At 39.6% G+C, this 11943-nt stretch overlaps 1 long non-coding RNA gene across 2 annotated transcripts in view; it reads left to right on the top strand.

Moving 5' to 3' along the window:
* LOC144291992 (uncharacterized) overlaps positions 1-11286 on the top strand; it is a 29219-nt gene extending 17933 nt beyond the window's left edge. For both annotated transcript variants that reach the window (XR_013359535.1, XR_013359538.1), the window contains exons 3-4: positions 3303-3381; positions 11190-11286. This is a non-coding gene — a long non-coding RNA (uncharacterized LOC144291992). The remainder of the gene's footprint in view (positions 1-3302; positions 3382-11189) is intronic.
* The last annotated feature ends 657 nt before the right edge of the window (positions 11287-11943 follow it).

The following is an 11943-nucleotide window of genomic DNA, read 5'->3' on the forward strand; positions in this document are numbered from 1 at the left end:
CTGTTATAATCTTCTATTGTCTAAATCAGACACATCTCTTACCACAAAACAAGTTGTAATTGGCCTTTGGCACCACAACTGGAATAACACAGGAGAGGTTTTGGCAGAAATCATTTAATATCTTCTTCCATTATACTTTCCAGGATGTTTGTTTTATTTCCTTCAATCCAAAAGGATTTTTTTAAATTAAGGAGTAAATATGTTTTCCTGTGTTTCTTGAATTTCTTTGGTCCACTTGCAAGTCATAATGATGCTAAAGGAGTATTTCTACCATTTTGAATCTAAGTCATAACTTAGAGACCAAAGAGATAACCCTCCATTACTGTGGATTAAGGTCTCCAGCTATATAAACTCTAGTCTGAAAATGGCAGTAAATCCAAATTAACAGACATGTTTTCGAAGAGCTTGCAAAATCTAAAGTATGGTAATCATGTAACCAAATATATGAGAAATGCCAATGTTTGCATTGATATGGTATTATTAAGTTGACATCACATGGGTTAATTGCTCTTTACCTTATGTGTCTGTTCCATTTATTTTGAACATCCGAGGAGATATTTTAAAAGAAAAAAAAAAAAAGAGCCCTGGCCTCACTCCAGATCTACAGAATTAGAATTTCAGAGAGTTGTGAGTGCTTGGGAAATTTTTTTAAGCCCCACAAGTGATTCTGATGCTTAGACAAGGCTGAGAACCACAGGTCTATTCCAGCCTCCAGGAAGTGGGTCTTCTACAACCTGAGAAGCAAATGGGTTTTGCATCTTTCCAAGGTTCCAAGCAGAAGGATGATGATAGGGTTAAGGGTTCATGGCAAAATGTTATCTACACCTTCAAGAGACAGCACAACACAATTGGTCTAAACCATTTTTGCAATATCACCACAAAGATCACCCAAATATTTTGACCAGTTTTCTCTCTTCTATTATCTTTTTAAATAGGAACTCCCAATGTCCTCTCCAACCTTGACCATTCAAATGACTCAACAGAATACGTCCACTCCGGGCACATCATCTATTTTACAGTGCAGTGCTTTGGGTAGACGATTTGTTCAAGAATTTCACCTTGTAGATAGGTTAACTGGCAGAGGAGAGAAGAACAGAAGAATATAAAACTGTCAAATGGAATCACATTAAATTGATGAGTTCCCAGAACAGAAAGCCTCCTGCACCCCTCACAATTTCCCAATCACATGCAAGAAAGTTTGAAGAAGAAAAATCTAGAAATAAAGGAATCAAATTCCCCAAATATATGACAACAGGGTGATACCAAGTTATGCTGTAAATAGGCAAGAATAGAGTAGCAATTGTACAAAAAATTATATATAGATATAGATATGTATATAAAATACTCTGACATCACCAATGTCGGAATATGTCAGTTCTCTAGTTAATTTGACAACACAGCACAAAATATGTAAGACAAAGTAATCTTGCTTCATTAACAATGTGAGAAGAGTATTTTCTATGTGCTGAGCAATGGGCAAAACATTTGGTCAATATTAGTCCATTTGATTAATACAGCAATGCTGTGATATATTTAATATTAGCATCCCTACTTTACAAATGATGAAAATGAGGCATTGAAAAAGTGAAGTAACTTACCAAAGACCTGCAATTAGTAAGCGGCAGAGAAAGGATACAAAGCAAGGCAGCCGGCCTCAGAGTCCGCGAAGTTAACCTTCATACTCTACAGTCTCTCATCTGTTACCAACAAACTGTTTGGCAGAACAAGTTTATCTACGTGCCCTCCGCCCCCCCCCCCCCCCGAACAGGTCATTTCATTCATTCCTTCTGCCAAGTTAGGACATTTTCTTACCTCCCCTTTCTCCTACCAAAGCTTATGCATCTGATATTTAATTTCCTCAGGGCCTTGACATGTGGGAGTTCATAGAATCCACATCAACATTCAACACAGGGAAATGGCTGAACGTGTTATCTCTTAAAGACAATAGGTTTCCACTTCACCATGTGCTGTTAATGCCTAACTCAAAGCACTACTTACTATGGGACTCTGGCCATGATGCCCATGGGTAGCATCTCTGAGGTAGAACCCATATCTCATTCATACGTGTCCTGTCAGCGCCCAGCGCAGTGCCTAAACAAAACTCAATCCTAATGTAAGTTTATTGGACTGTAAAAGCAGACTAGGATGTTCCTGCAACCGTCCCACATAGGCCAACTTCTTCCACAAAAGGCTAGCTGGCCTGTCTAATATGAGCTCTCATAGCTCCTTTGGGCTCAAACTACTAAAATACTTCTAAAATGGGACATGTTGGTTAAGAATCTCCTTTTTCTTCTCATAAAAGTAGGCCACATATGTTATATAGGAGGATTGCTATAGGCAGCCACATTCCAGTCGTTCATAAGGAAGAGAGGCCCTGAGTGCCAAGAAAAAGCACGTTTTGATGAGAGGATGCCTACAGGAAAAGACTTGATCGTGGGTCATGAGTTTAGGTGTCCCAAGTTGTAGACCTATAACAACATGGAATCCTGGCTTCCCAGGGGAACCTACAAGTTAAGAAAAGCTTGCTGAATGCAAACAGACATCTAAAATGGGAAATGAGAAAATTACTTTGGAGCTTCACAGATTTGCCTAGGGATCTGCCTATAGAAAAGTCCCCAGTGGTGCAGATTATTTTTCCCAAGATAGACCAACACAATGTCTCATTCCAAATGTTCTTTTGTCCACATGTGTGACATTGACACTCCCCTCAACAAAAGATGACCCTGTGTTCCCTCTGCACACACTTAAATAGGGGCAGGTCTGAGACTACAATGGAAATGACCATGTAACTTCCAAGGGTAGGTCATAAAGAGCAATGCAATTTCTGCTTAGTTTTTCCAGGAAACTTAACACTTGGAACTAGGCTATTATGAAGCCAAGGAGCCACATGGAAATGGCAAATAGGGGTTCCAGCTACAGCCAGTATTAACCATCAGGTGTATGAATGAGGAAGCCTTCACGGTGGCACTAGCTCCAGCCACCATCTGACTCTAATCACATGAGAAACCCCAAGAGAGAACCATCTAAATGAGCCCAATCAGCCCTCAGAAACATGAGAGATAATAATAAAATGATTGGTATTCTTAGGTCATTAGGTTTTGGGGTGATTTGTTATGCAGCATTAGTAACTGAAACACCCAGCCGGGAAACAGGCTCAGGAGCCACCTTCTGCAAACACGAAGGTTAAAGCTCAAAGAAGAGTTGGGTTTTCCTAATCACACACGAGAGAGCTAAAGCAGTTCAGAGATTGGCTGAGACTGGTTGAGTCACAGCAGCCAGAACAACTCCTTTTCCTTTTCTAGAAGTTCAGAAGCCATAAAACCTCTCCTGAGAGCGTGCTGAGTCTGCCCAGAGAGAAGCCACCTCACAGATGATTAGAATGTAAGTGGATAACGAGCCATTTGAATTATCTGCTCTAGTTCAAACACATGCTGTTGCCAATATGCTGTGGCAGCCAGCTAACATCTGAGCATCTTTAATTTAAATTGCATATACTTAACTTGAAATGGCATCTATACTCTCAAACTAAGAATTTACTGTACCATCATCAGATCATAGGAGAAATCATCTTTTCAGGAATTTCCTAAATTTGCCTTTTTACTACGCTCTAATGTGGTAACAGCTTAATGCCTGATGGCACCCAAGTCAAATGTTTCAGAGTATGAGATATAACTCCTATTCCAATCAGTTTGTTAATACACATGCTGTTCCCTGTCTACATATGTGAATGGAATAATTCTCAGCAGCTTGGGTCTCATTCCCTCATAAACACAAAATCGTATCTGTAACCTTAAACCTTAAACAATAGACACATTCATAAGGCCAACATTTAACTTATCAAGCTTTATCAGAAACAAACCTTTCAAGGCAAAACTCCAAAAGAAGCTGGGGAAGAAAAAAAACATGATAGAAATTTGAGTACTCAATATAAAAATAATAAAATTTTAATATAGCATCTGTGGAGCTCAAATTTTAGGGTCAGGATAAAGACAAACAAAAGACAAATATATCCAAACCATGTTAGACCTAATCATACTGCATTAACTGTTTACAAACAGATTGGAAAATTATCTTATTTAAATGACCTCTTTTCAGCTATCCTTGGTTGACTTTTGCCATATTTAACATTGCTGACCACCTAAAATTCTCTTCCCTCTGTCTCAAAGTATCCTATTCCCTTGGATTTTTTACACTATGCTATTCCTCCTTCTTTTCTTGCTTCCTGGGAGGCAGTTTCTAGAATCTAGACCAACCTGACTCATATCCTCTGTCAGCCCCTCACTAGCTGGTATGACTTTTCACAAGCTAAATTATCTAGCCCCCATTTCTGCATCTGTAAAATAGAGATAATAATGATATATTTCACACAAAAATACAGTGATGATTTGATGAAATAAAGCATAAGTACAGAAAAAGTATCCAGTAAATGTTAATTATTATTTCAATGTGTCTCAGCAGTTCTTGGTGTCTTTTGTTGTCATGTTTCTTCTCTCCTGGCCCCTGAAAAATCTGTTCTTAGTTCCTTTTTACTTCCTCCTATCTTATCCCCTTTTGTAACATCAATCACCTTCAATATGTCAACGATTCTCCAATCCTGACCCTTCTCCAGGTCTCTATTTCTATCTGTTATTGTCCAGTTCTTCTAAAGGAATCAAGTTATTACTACTTTGTGTGTCCAGTTCTTGAGGGCAGTACATATATATCAGAGGTCCTAGAAATGGTCTATTAATAGATCTATCTATGGGCTATCAGCCCAGAGATTCTAAGTCAGAAGGCCTTTATGGTCAATCTGTTTTAAAAGAAATGAAGTTAAGATCTGAGCATTGAGGCCAATCCTGTGACAATCTAGGCAAGCCCTACTCCCGTGTGTCCTGCTATGCTGGGTTTACCTGTCCTATTACTGCCTCCACCTTTCTCCACCCAGCTCTATGCCCTGAGCTTGCACAGACTACATCAAGAGGCTCCCATGCCCTCTGGCTTCTAATTAGGCTTCGCTAATGGGGACCCCTGGAAGGCTTTTGGAGAGAGGCAAGAGAATCAAGTTGGCATACTTATTCCCTGGTTCCTCCCTGTGATGTCAACTCTCTCTGTTGATTGCACCCCTCAACCAAGTAGCACAGCTTTTTTTCATGGCAGCAGTCTCCAGAAGACTCTGTCCTGTGGCATCTTAGGCCTTCATGTTACCAGTCCCAGCACACATCACTAACTTGCACCTACCTTTGAACACAGTTCCTTCATTAAACCCTCCTCAAATGATTCCAAATTCAGTATGCCATTTGTCTTCTGCTGAAACCCTAACTTTAAAGCCTGTCTGTTTAGTAACATTGTCTTTCAAAAAAAAAAAACTACATAAAACTGAATTAGAAATTTTATAAGTATAATAAAACTATGCTGCAAAACCCCCAAATTATCTAAAATCCCATGACACTATTAGAATGTCCATATATTGCTTTGTAGTCATTTTGATACATATTTAACATAGTTGCAATTAAAGTATTTATAAAATTTCATGCCTTTTTCTATTTTATATTATAACATAAGCATTTTTCTATTTTGCTAAATAATTTTTACAAATATCATCTTTAAATCTGCATAATTTCTACTAAAGGGATGTGCTACAATTTACTAGGTTTTTCTCATATTAATGAACATTTGGCACATCCTTTCAAATGACCTTTTGAATGCATACTTTCACACATACCATTACACATATGGTGATTTCCTTTCCATTTTTCTACTAGTTTTGCTACAGGGCAATTTTTAAAATTTACATATGTTCTATAAAACAAAAGATTTCATGTTCTCCAAGCTCTCTCCTTTGAAAAAGTTTGCCTAATCTTGTGTGATGGAAAGCACAATGGATTTGAAGTCAGAAGTCCCTGAGTCAAAGCCCAGACGTTTTGTTGCAGTCTCTATGACAATGAATACTTCCTAGAAGAGGTTAAACAGTTGATCCCTAAGGCCCCTTCAAGTCTGATATGCTCAAAAATGATTCAGACTACCGTAACAATCATAAAGATGAGGACAGTAGGAAGACCACGAGTCTTCAGCTTGGAAGGATGATGTCTTAGAGATAGCTGGTTGACAATACATTCTCTCCTTGTCCTTAATCAGCACTCTGAGAATTTCCCGTCTTGTGTATGAGGAAGCTGAGGCTCCTGGAAGGCCTGTGACTTGCTAAGTCACAAGCAGAACATTAGCATTAGAGCCAGCACTCTACCCACATCTAGTGATTCTTAGACCAGTGGTGTGTTTAGGGCTCCCAATATGTCTCCTAACAGGATCACTTAAACATCTGTCAACCTGCCTCACTCATTCCTAGGATACAACTCTTTCAACTACAAGATCATGGCTTTTTTCATCTTGCGCATCCTTAACCTTCCTGACCATGCTTTCCCATCAGATGATATCAATGATTCTCTCCCATTCTATATATGAACTTGTTAATAAAAACATATCAAAAGTCCTTATGATAAATAAATCAGTGGAGGCTGGCCACATAGCTTTTCCTAGTACCCAAAGAACCTAGAGAAGAAGAAAGGTAAGCATTTAATGCCAAAATAGAAAGAAAAAAGAAAGAAAGAAAGAAAGAAAGAAAGAAAGAAAGAAAGAAAGAAAGAAAGAAAGAAAGAAAGAAAGAAAAAAGGAAGAAAAAAGGAAGAAGAAAGAAAGAAGAAAGAAAGAAAGAAAGAAAGAAGAAAGAAAGAAAGAAAGAAAGAAAGAAAGAAAGAAAGAAAGAAAGAAAGAAAGAAAGAAAGAAAGAAAAGATAAAGTTGAACATTGAAATCATAGTAATAGACATCGGTACCCCAAACCTGTCACTGTCCAGTTCTGCAAATACTCTGAATCGGTAGGAGCAATTTGAGCATTCCGCATCCTGCCACCCATGAAGCTTTTCAAAGGAACTCTCATACGTTATCTCATTTTCTTCTCACAACAACTTCTTGAGGTAATTATAGCAAGATTTTCCACCCTACAGAGAAAGAAACAGAAAAGGTGACCTGACCTTGGCACGCATTTATTTGTATAAGACTTGGTTGCCTTAAACAGAAATTAGGAAAGTGGATGCGCACCCTAAAGTCAGACCACCTCCCTACTGGGAGGGAGGGTTCACAGAACATAGCCACTGCTAGAATCTAGAGCCCCGGGCCAAATGAAACTTGAAGCCCTACATGCTGAAGTAGAGACACCCTGAAATATACTTTTTAGTTTTATTGACTGCCACGATATCAATAAAATACAAGATATATCCTTCCAAAAGTCTACCCTCCTAGCCCCTAGAAACAGGGGCCCAAAATGAACCGTAAAGTGGGGTTCTCTATGAATTACTCCCAAATAATTATACAGACAACAAACTCCATGTCTACAAGGCACTGGCAAAATGAGAAAGTAGAAAAAGAATACTTTGTGCCTCCCCACTTTGTTGAAACACAATGTGAGAACTAGAAGGAACCCCCAAACACTGAATTCGACCTTTTCAGTCTTGGTTTCTGCTTTCTCTATCCTTCTTATCTGGACACCCCTCATTCCCATATTCTGATGCCATGGCCCCTCAGAGACCTTGGCAGCATGCTAGCGTTCTCACTTATTTTGTGCTCATCTCCTACGAATAATGCCGTCCAAAAAATAAAGAAAGAAAAGAAAAGAAAAAGAAAATCTTGCCAGTGAATGAAGAAGGATAACAAATTATCCCTTTGTTAGAAATTTACCCAAGAGCCATCCTCCCTTCTTCCTGACAACAGCAGCCCAGTTCGTTGTATAAATCATGACTAAACTCGCTCATTTCCTTCTTTCATATCCACAACTTCCCAGAACCCCCTGCATGTGACTGATTCTACTCCCATGGGAGATGGGGACCAGCTGTTAAAAGGAAATCCCTCTGGCTCTTAATGCTTGGTTTCTTGGGCTTGACTTGGTGCGAGAACTAAGTGCTTGACGTCATGGCCACTTCTGCAATCATGAATGACTGTTAGCAAGATTAAAAGCCAATAAATATGATAAGAATGACAAGAAAGGTAGGAAAAGCCTTATAGTATCTTTAGGTAGGTGAACCAAGTTTCAGGTGACTGAAATTACAAATCCTTGTATATAATAAATATTCTTTGGTTGAAACCATGGTTAGATGGCCTTTTGATTCTCCTAACTGAATGCACCTTGACTGGCATACCACTTCAGGTAACTTCAGGTAAGTGCCCAATTTGACATAGGCTTTGACATAGGCTTCAAAGTCTCAACCCATAAGATCAACTAAGGCATTCGTCATGGGTTCCTGCAGCAATGTGGCAGAGAGGTATTTTTAGAGTAAGTGGCCCCTACAAATGGCCCTTTGTTCTTTCTTCCTCACAGCGTTGCCAATGATTTTATAAAAAGATAGAAGAACACATCCCCATTGAAGAAAGCTATCATTGCAATAATTAATGTCAAAGCAACAAAAAAGCAGAGTTCTCCTCTTTATACCGCTACCTGACATATATGCTCATCTCCCCCAAATAAAGATCTGCTTATTCTCAAGTCCTATGTAAAAGCTGAATAGAACACATCCCACCACCAACACCAACACCGACATCAAAAAGAAAGCACTTTAGTCCCAGAAGCCAACAGTTCCAGAAGGGCCACCATGTCTCATTATCTTTTATAAACTTACCTCAGTATTTTTAGCATCTACCCTGTGGACCCTTGTTGAGTTTTCAGTAGTGTAATATGGAAATCTCTCTTTTCACGAATAAATACCTCCATTTGTGAGAAGTGCATGTAAAACCCACGTCCTTACTAAGGGGTGAGCCTTGCGAGAGGAGAGAGTTTCAGGTTGTTCAGAAGGGCCCATTCAAAATTTCTTCGGGTGGTCGTCCCCCAGGACAGTGCTCTGTAACTGAGTCAGGGCTTGAACCCTGGTTTTCGGGTTTGTAGTCCATGCTCACTATCTTAAATGCACTCGCCCTCCTTCGGGTTTTCCTTAACACTTTTCATGGAACGTGGATCTCTTTGTACCTCTAATTCTAGTTAATGTGCATTTTTCACATTACCTTATAGAGAACAAGATTTTTGAGGGTAAAAACTGTTTTGATGTACTCAGACCTAGCAGTGCTCGGATAAAAGCCTTTTATTTTTTTATTTAAATTGATTAGGCACGATTTCCTCTCTCACATCAACATTCATAACTACCATAAGAGGAAAACACGGCAAAATACCTGAGTGCAGCCCACACGGCAGCAAATGGAGAGACAACTTTCTAAATAAATTTTCACCATTCCTAAGTCTGATGTTGAGGTCAAATTTCTCTCCCATTTAAAAAAATGTAAAACACAGATACAACTGTTCAAGGGCTCAAGTTTTACAATCCCATTCCAAAAGCAAAGTAGTCACGAGTTGGTTTCAGATTTAGATTCCTTTGCTAATCTGCAATTTTGGAGTTATAATAGAGCCTTGTGAACTTCGCACATTAAACCAGCTGTTTCGTTGCCTCACCTCATTGAACTCCTCCTCTGATTCCATCACTTTCCCTTCTTTGGTGTTTCCTGCTCCTGCAGACTCAAACTGTTTATCTCCTGTCACATATCCTCCCTACTTTCTTGATGCCTTCGTCATTTGCCTTTCCTCCCTCCTGGAATACTAGGAAGTCAAGTCTCTCCCTCTTGACAGGGAGACTGAGGGCATTCTCCAACCAGTCCAGTCCTCAACCCCCTGTGGAGCAGTTCTTACTTCTGAACCCCTGTCTTGAGCTCTTATCATGCCCCGATTCCTCAGGACATATGTCTACTTCTCCTCAGTTGCTTAAGGATAAACTGCCTACGCCACTCTCTTAATCTTAAACGTACAGCTGTCTGTCGTTTGTCTGTCGTGCTTTCCTTCAAAAAAGGTGGTATCTGAATCTTCTGATATCTCCGGCCCTCCCTATAGGCCGTCCACCAAGCAGGTACCAATTGTTTAATGTAAACGTAAAGAAGAAATAGCTCCACATGCACTGAGGCTATTTTCCAATCATGAAACACATTTGCTGTCACCTAGGCCTTCTTCTTTCACATCCATGTAATGAAATAATTGCCTGGACACATGGAAAATTGTAGAGAGAAGCCTAAGAATGGCTGAACCCCACTGAGTGCTAGTGACTGGAATAAACCTCAAAAAGTTCCCAATAAAAAACTTCTTCCAGATATTCCATAATTAAGGAAATAAGTCACTTAAGCTGCTACCTTTAAAAACCAGAGCCAGCTAACATTGAGAATTTATTATATGTCCAGCCAACCCTCTTATAAAGAATAAAGAAAAATATAAGAAGGCCTCTGACCTTCAGTGATTACAAATTATTTGAAGAGATGCTAAATGTTCAAGGAGAGTTCAAATGAGGGCACATACATTCTGCTTCAACCTGTTGTACCTTCCACCTTGGCTATTAACCTACAACCAGTCTATACACACTAACAGGTTTCATTCTCTTAGGCATTCTCATTGAATATTGGGGGAAATTCAACAGTAGCCAGCTTGTCGTCCAAGCAGACACTTTGAACTTCAATCAGAATGTTGGTTCAAACCTGATGGTGGGCGGCCTTAGTCTTTCATTTAATGGATTTGGTGTTGGACACAGAAATGTGTTTTACTTAGATAATTTTCGGACTTCCCAGTGCCCACAGTGTATCTCATAGAACATCTCACATCTCATTGGAAAATAGCCTACATCCCATCAGAGGGAGGAAAATAACAACTCCCAGATGGGCTCAAAGGAAAACCAAAAGCAGAGGAATATCAGAGGATAACTTCTACTTTGTGCTCTTGCTCTTTGGGGATCCATCATTTTGTGGTTTCTCCAGGACACATGGACAGCACTTGCCTTTTATGTAGAAAACTGCTAAGTCTAGTTACTTGTGTGTTGAAAAACCTCTTGTTTATCTGCCCTAATCCTTCTTTCATTTTGAATACTATAAACAAAATTAAATGAAGTCATATAAACAACAAAATCTCTCTAGCTGTAACAATCCATCTCAGTAGATGGCATCTCATAAATGATTCACCTCCATTGCTTTAACCTAGAGTCTTTTGTATTTTGCACATCCGAGTGAATAACCATTAGTAAGCTTTATGCACTGCACTGTGTAAATTACGTCGGGTATGTCATAACCTAGGGAGTAGCCCTGAATCTGGAGGGAGAAAGATCTGTTCTAATAATTTCTATGTGGAATCTCTTATCCCAACAGGAGCCACAGGTTATCAGAGAGAACCAGATTCAACTTCAAACCTGAGCTGGACATTTCCTTTACTGTTTACAGATAGAGCATATGTCCTATTTAACACCTTAACAAATAAAAAGAATTTTTATTCCAAAGGTCTTATAAATATTGTATACGTTTGAAAGGAGAATTAATCGGAATGAATGCTTAAAACACAGCCTTAAGGAGATACCTGAGTTTTTTAAACACAGCCCTGATTACCTTAGAAATATATCGAAAGCTAATAATCTTATTTACCTGATGCAGGTACTAAACAAAAACGAGAAGTTCACTCAACTGCTGAATAAGAGCAGTTGGCTTTACTTCAGCTCTCCGGGGCAGTGCGTGAGCCTTTGTTAGGGCAGATTTTTTTTCCCCCACAGCTGCATTGGAAAGCAAGGTGTCAAATTCCAAGGATACTATCGTAATGGAGTCACATGGGTTTGAAGGTAGTTAAGAAAAGACAGAGCTGAGAAGAAGTACCTGTTGGACTGTTGAGGCTAGCACCCACTCTTGGCAGAAGGGGAGGTCAGGTGGGAGGCCTTTGGCTACCCCCCTCTACGTTTCTCCAGTTCCTCCCCATGCACCTATTTTATCAGGTATTCCCACATACTGCTAACAATGTTGCCTCAGGCCTCCCTGCTCCCATCCACACATAGCTCTCTCTCTCTCTCTCTCTCCCTCTCTCTCTCTCTCTCTCTCTCTCTCCCCCCATTTCCTGCAACAACACACTAGGCCGGGC

The sequence above is a fragment of the Canis aureus genome, chromosome 20 (assembly GCF_053574225.1).
Source record: "Canis aureus isolate CA01 chromosome 20, VMU_Caureus_v.1.0, whole genome shotgun sequence".
NCBI classification, from domain to species: domain Eukaryota; kingdom Metazoa; phylum Chordata; class Mammalia; order Carnivora; family Canidae; genus Canis; species Canis aureus.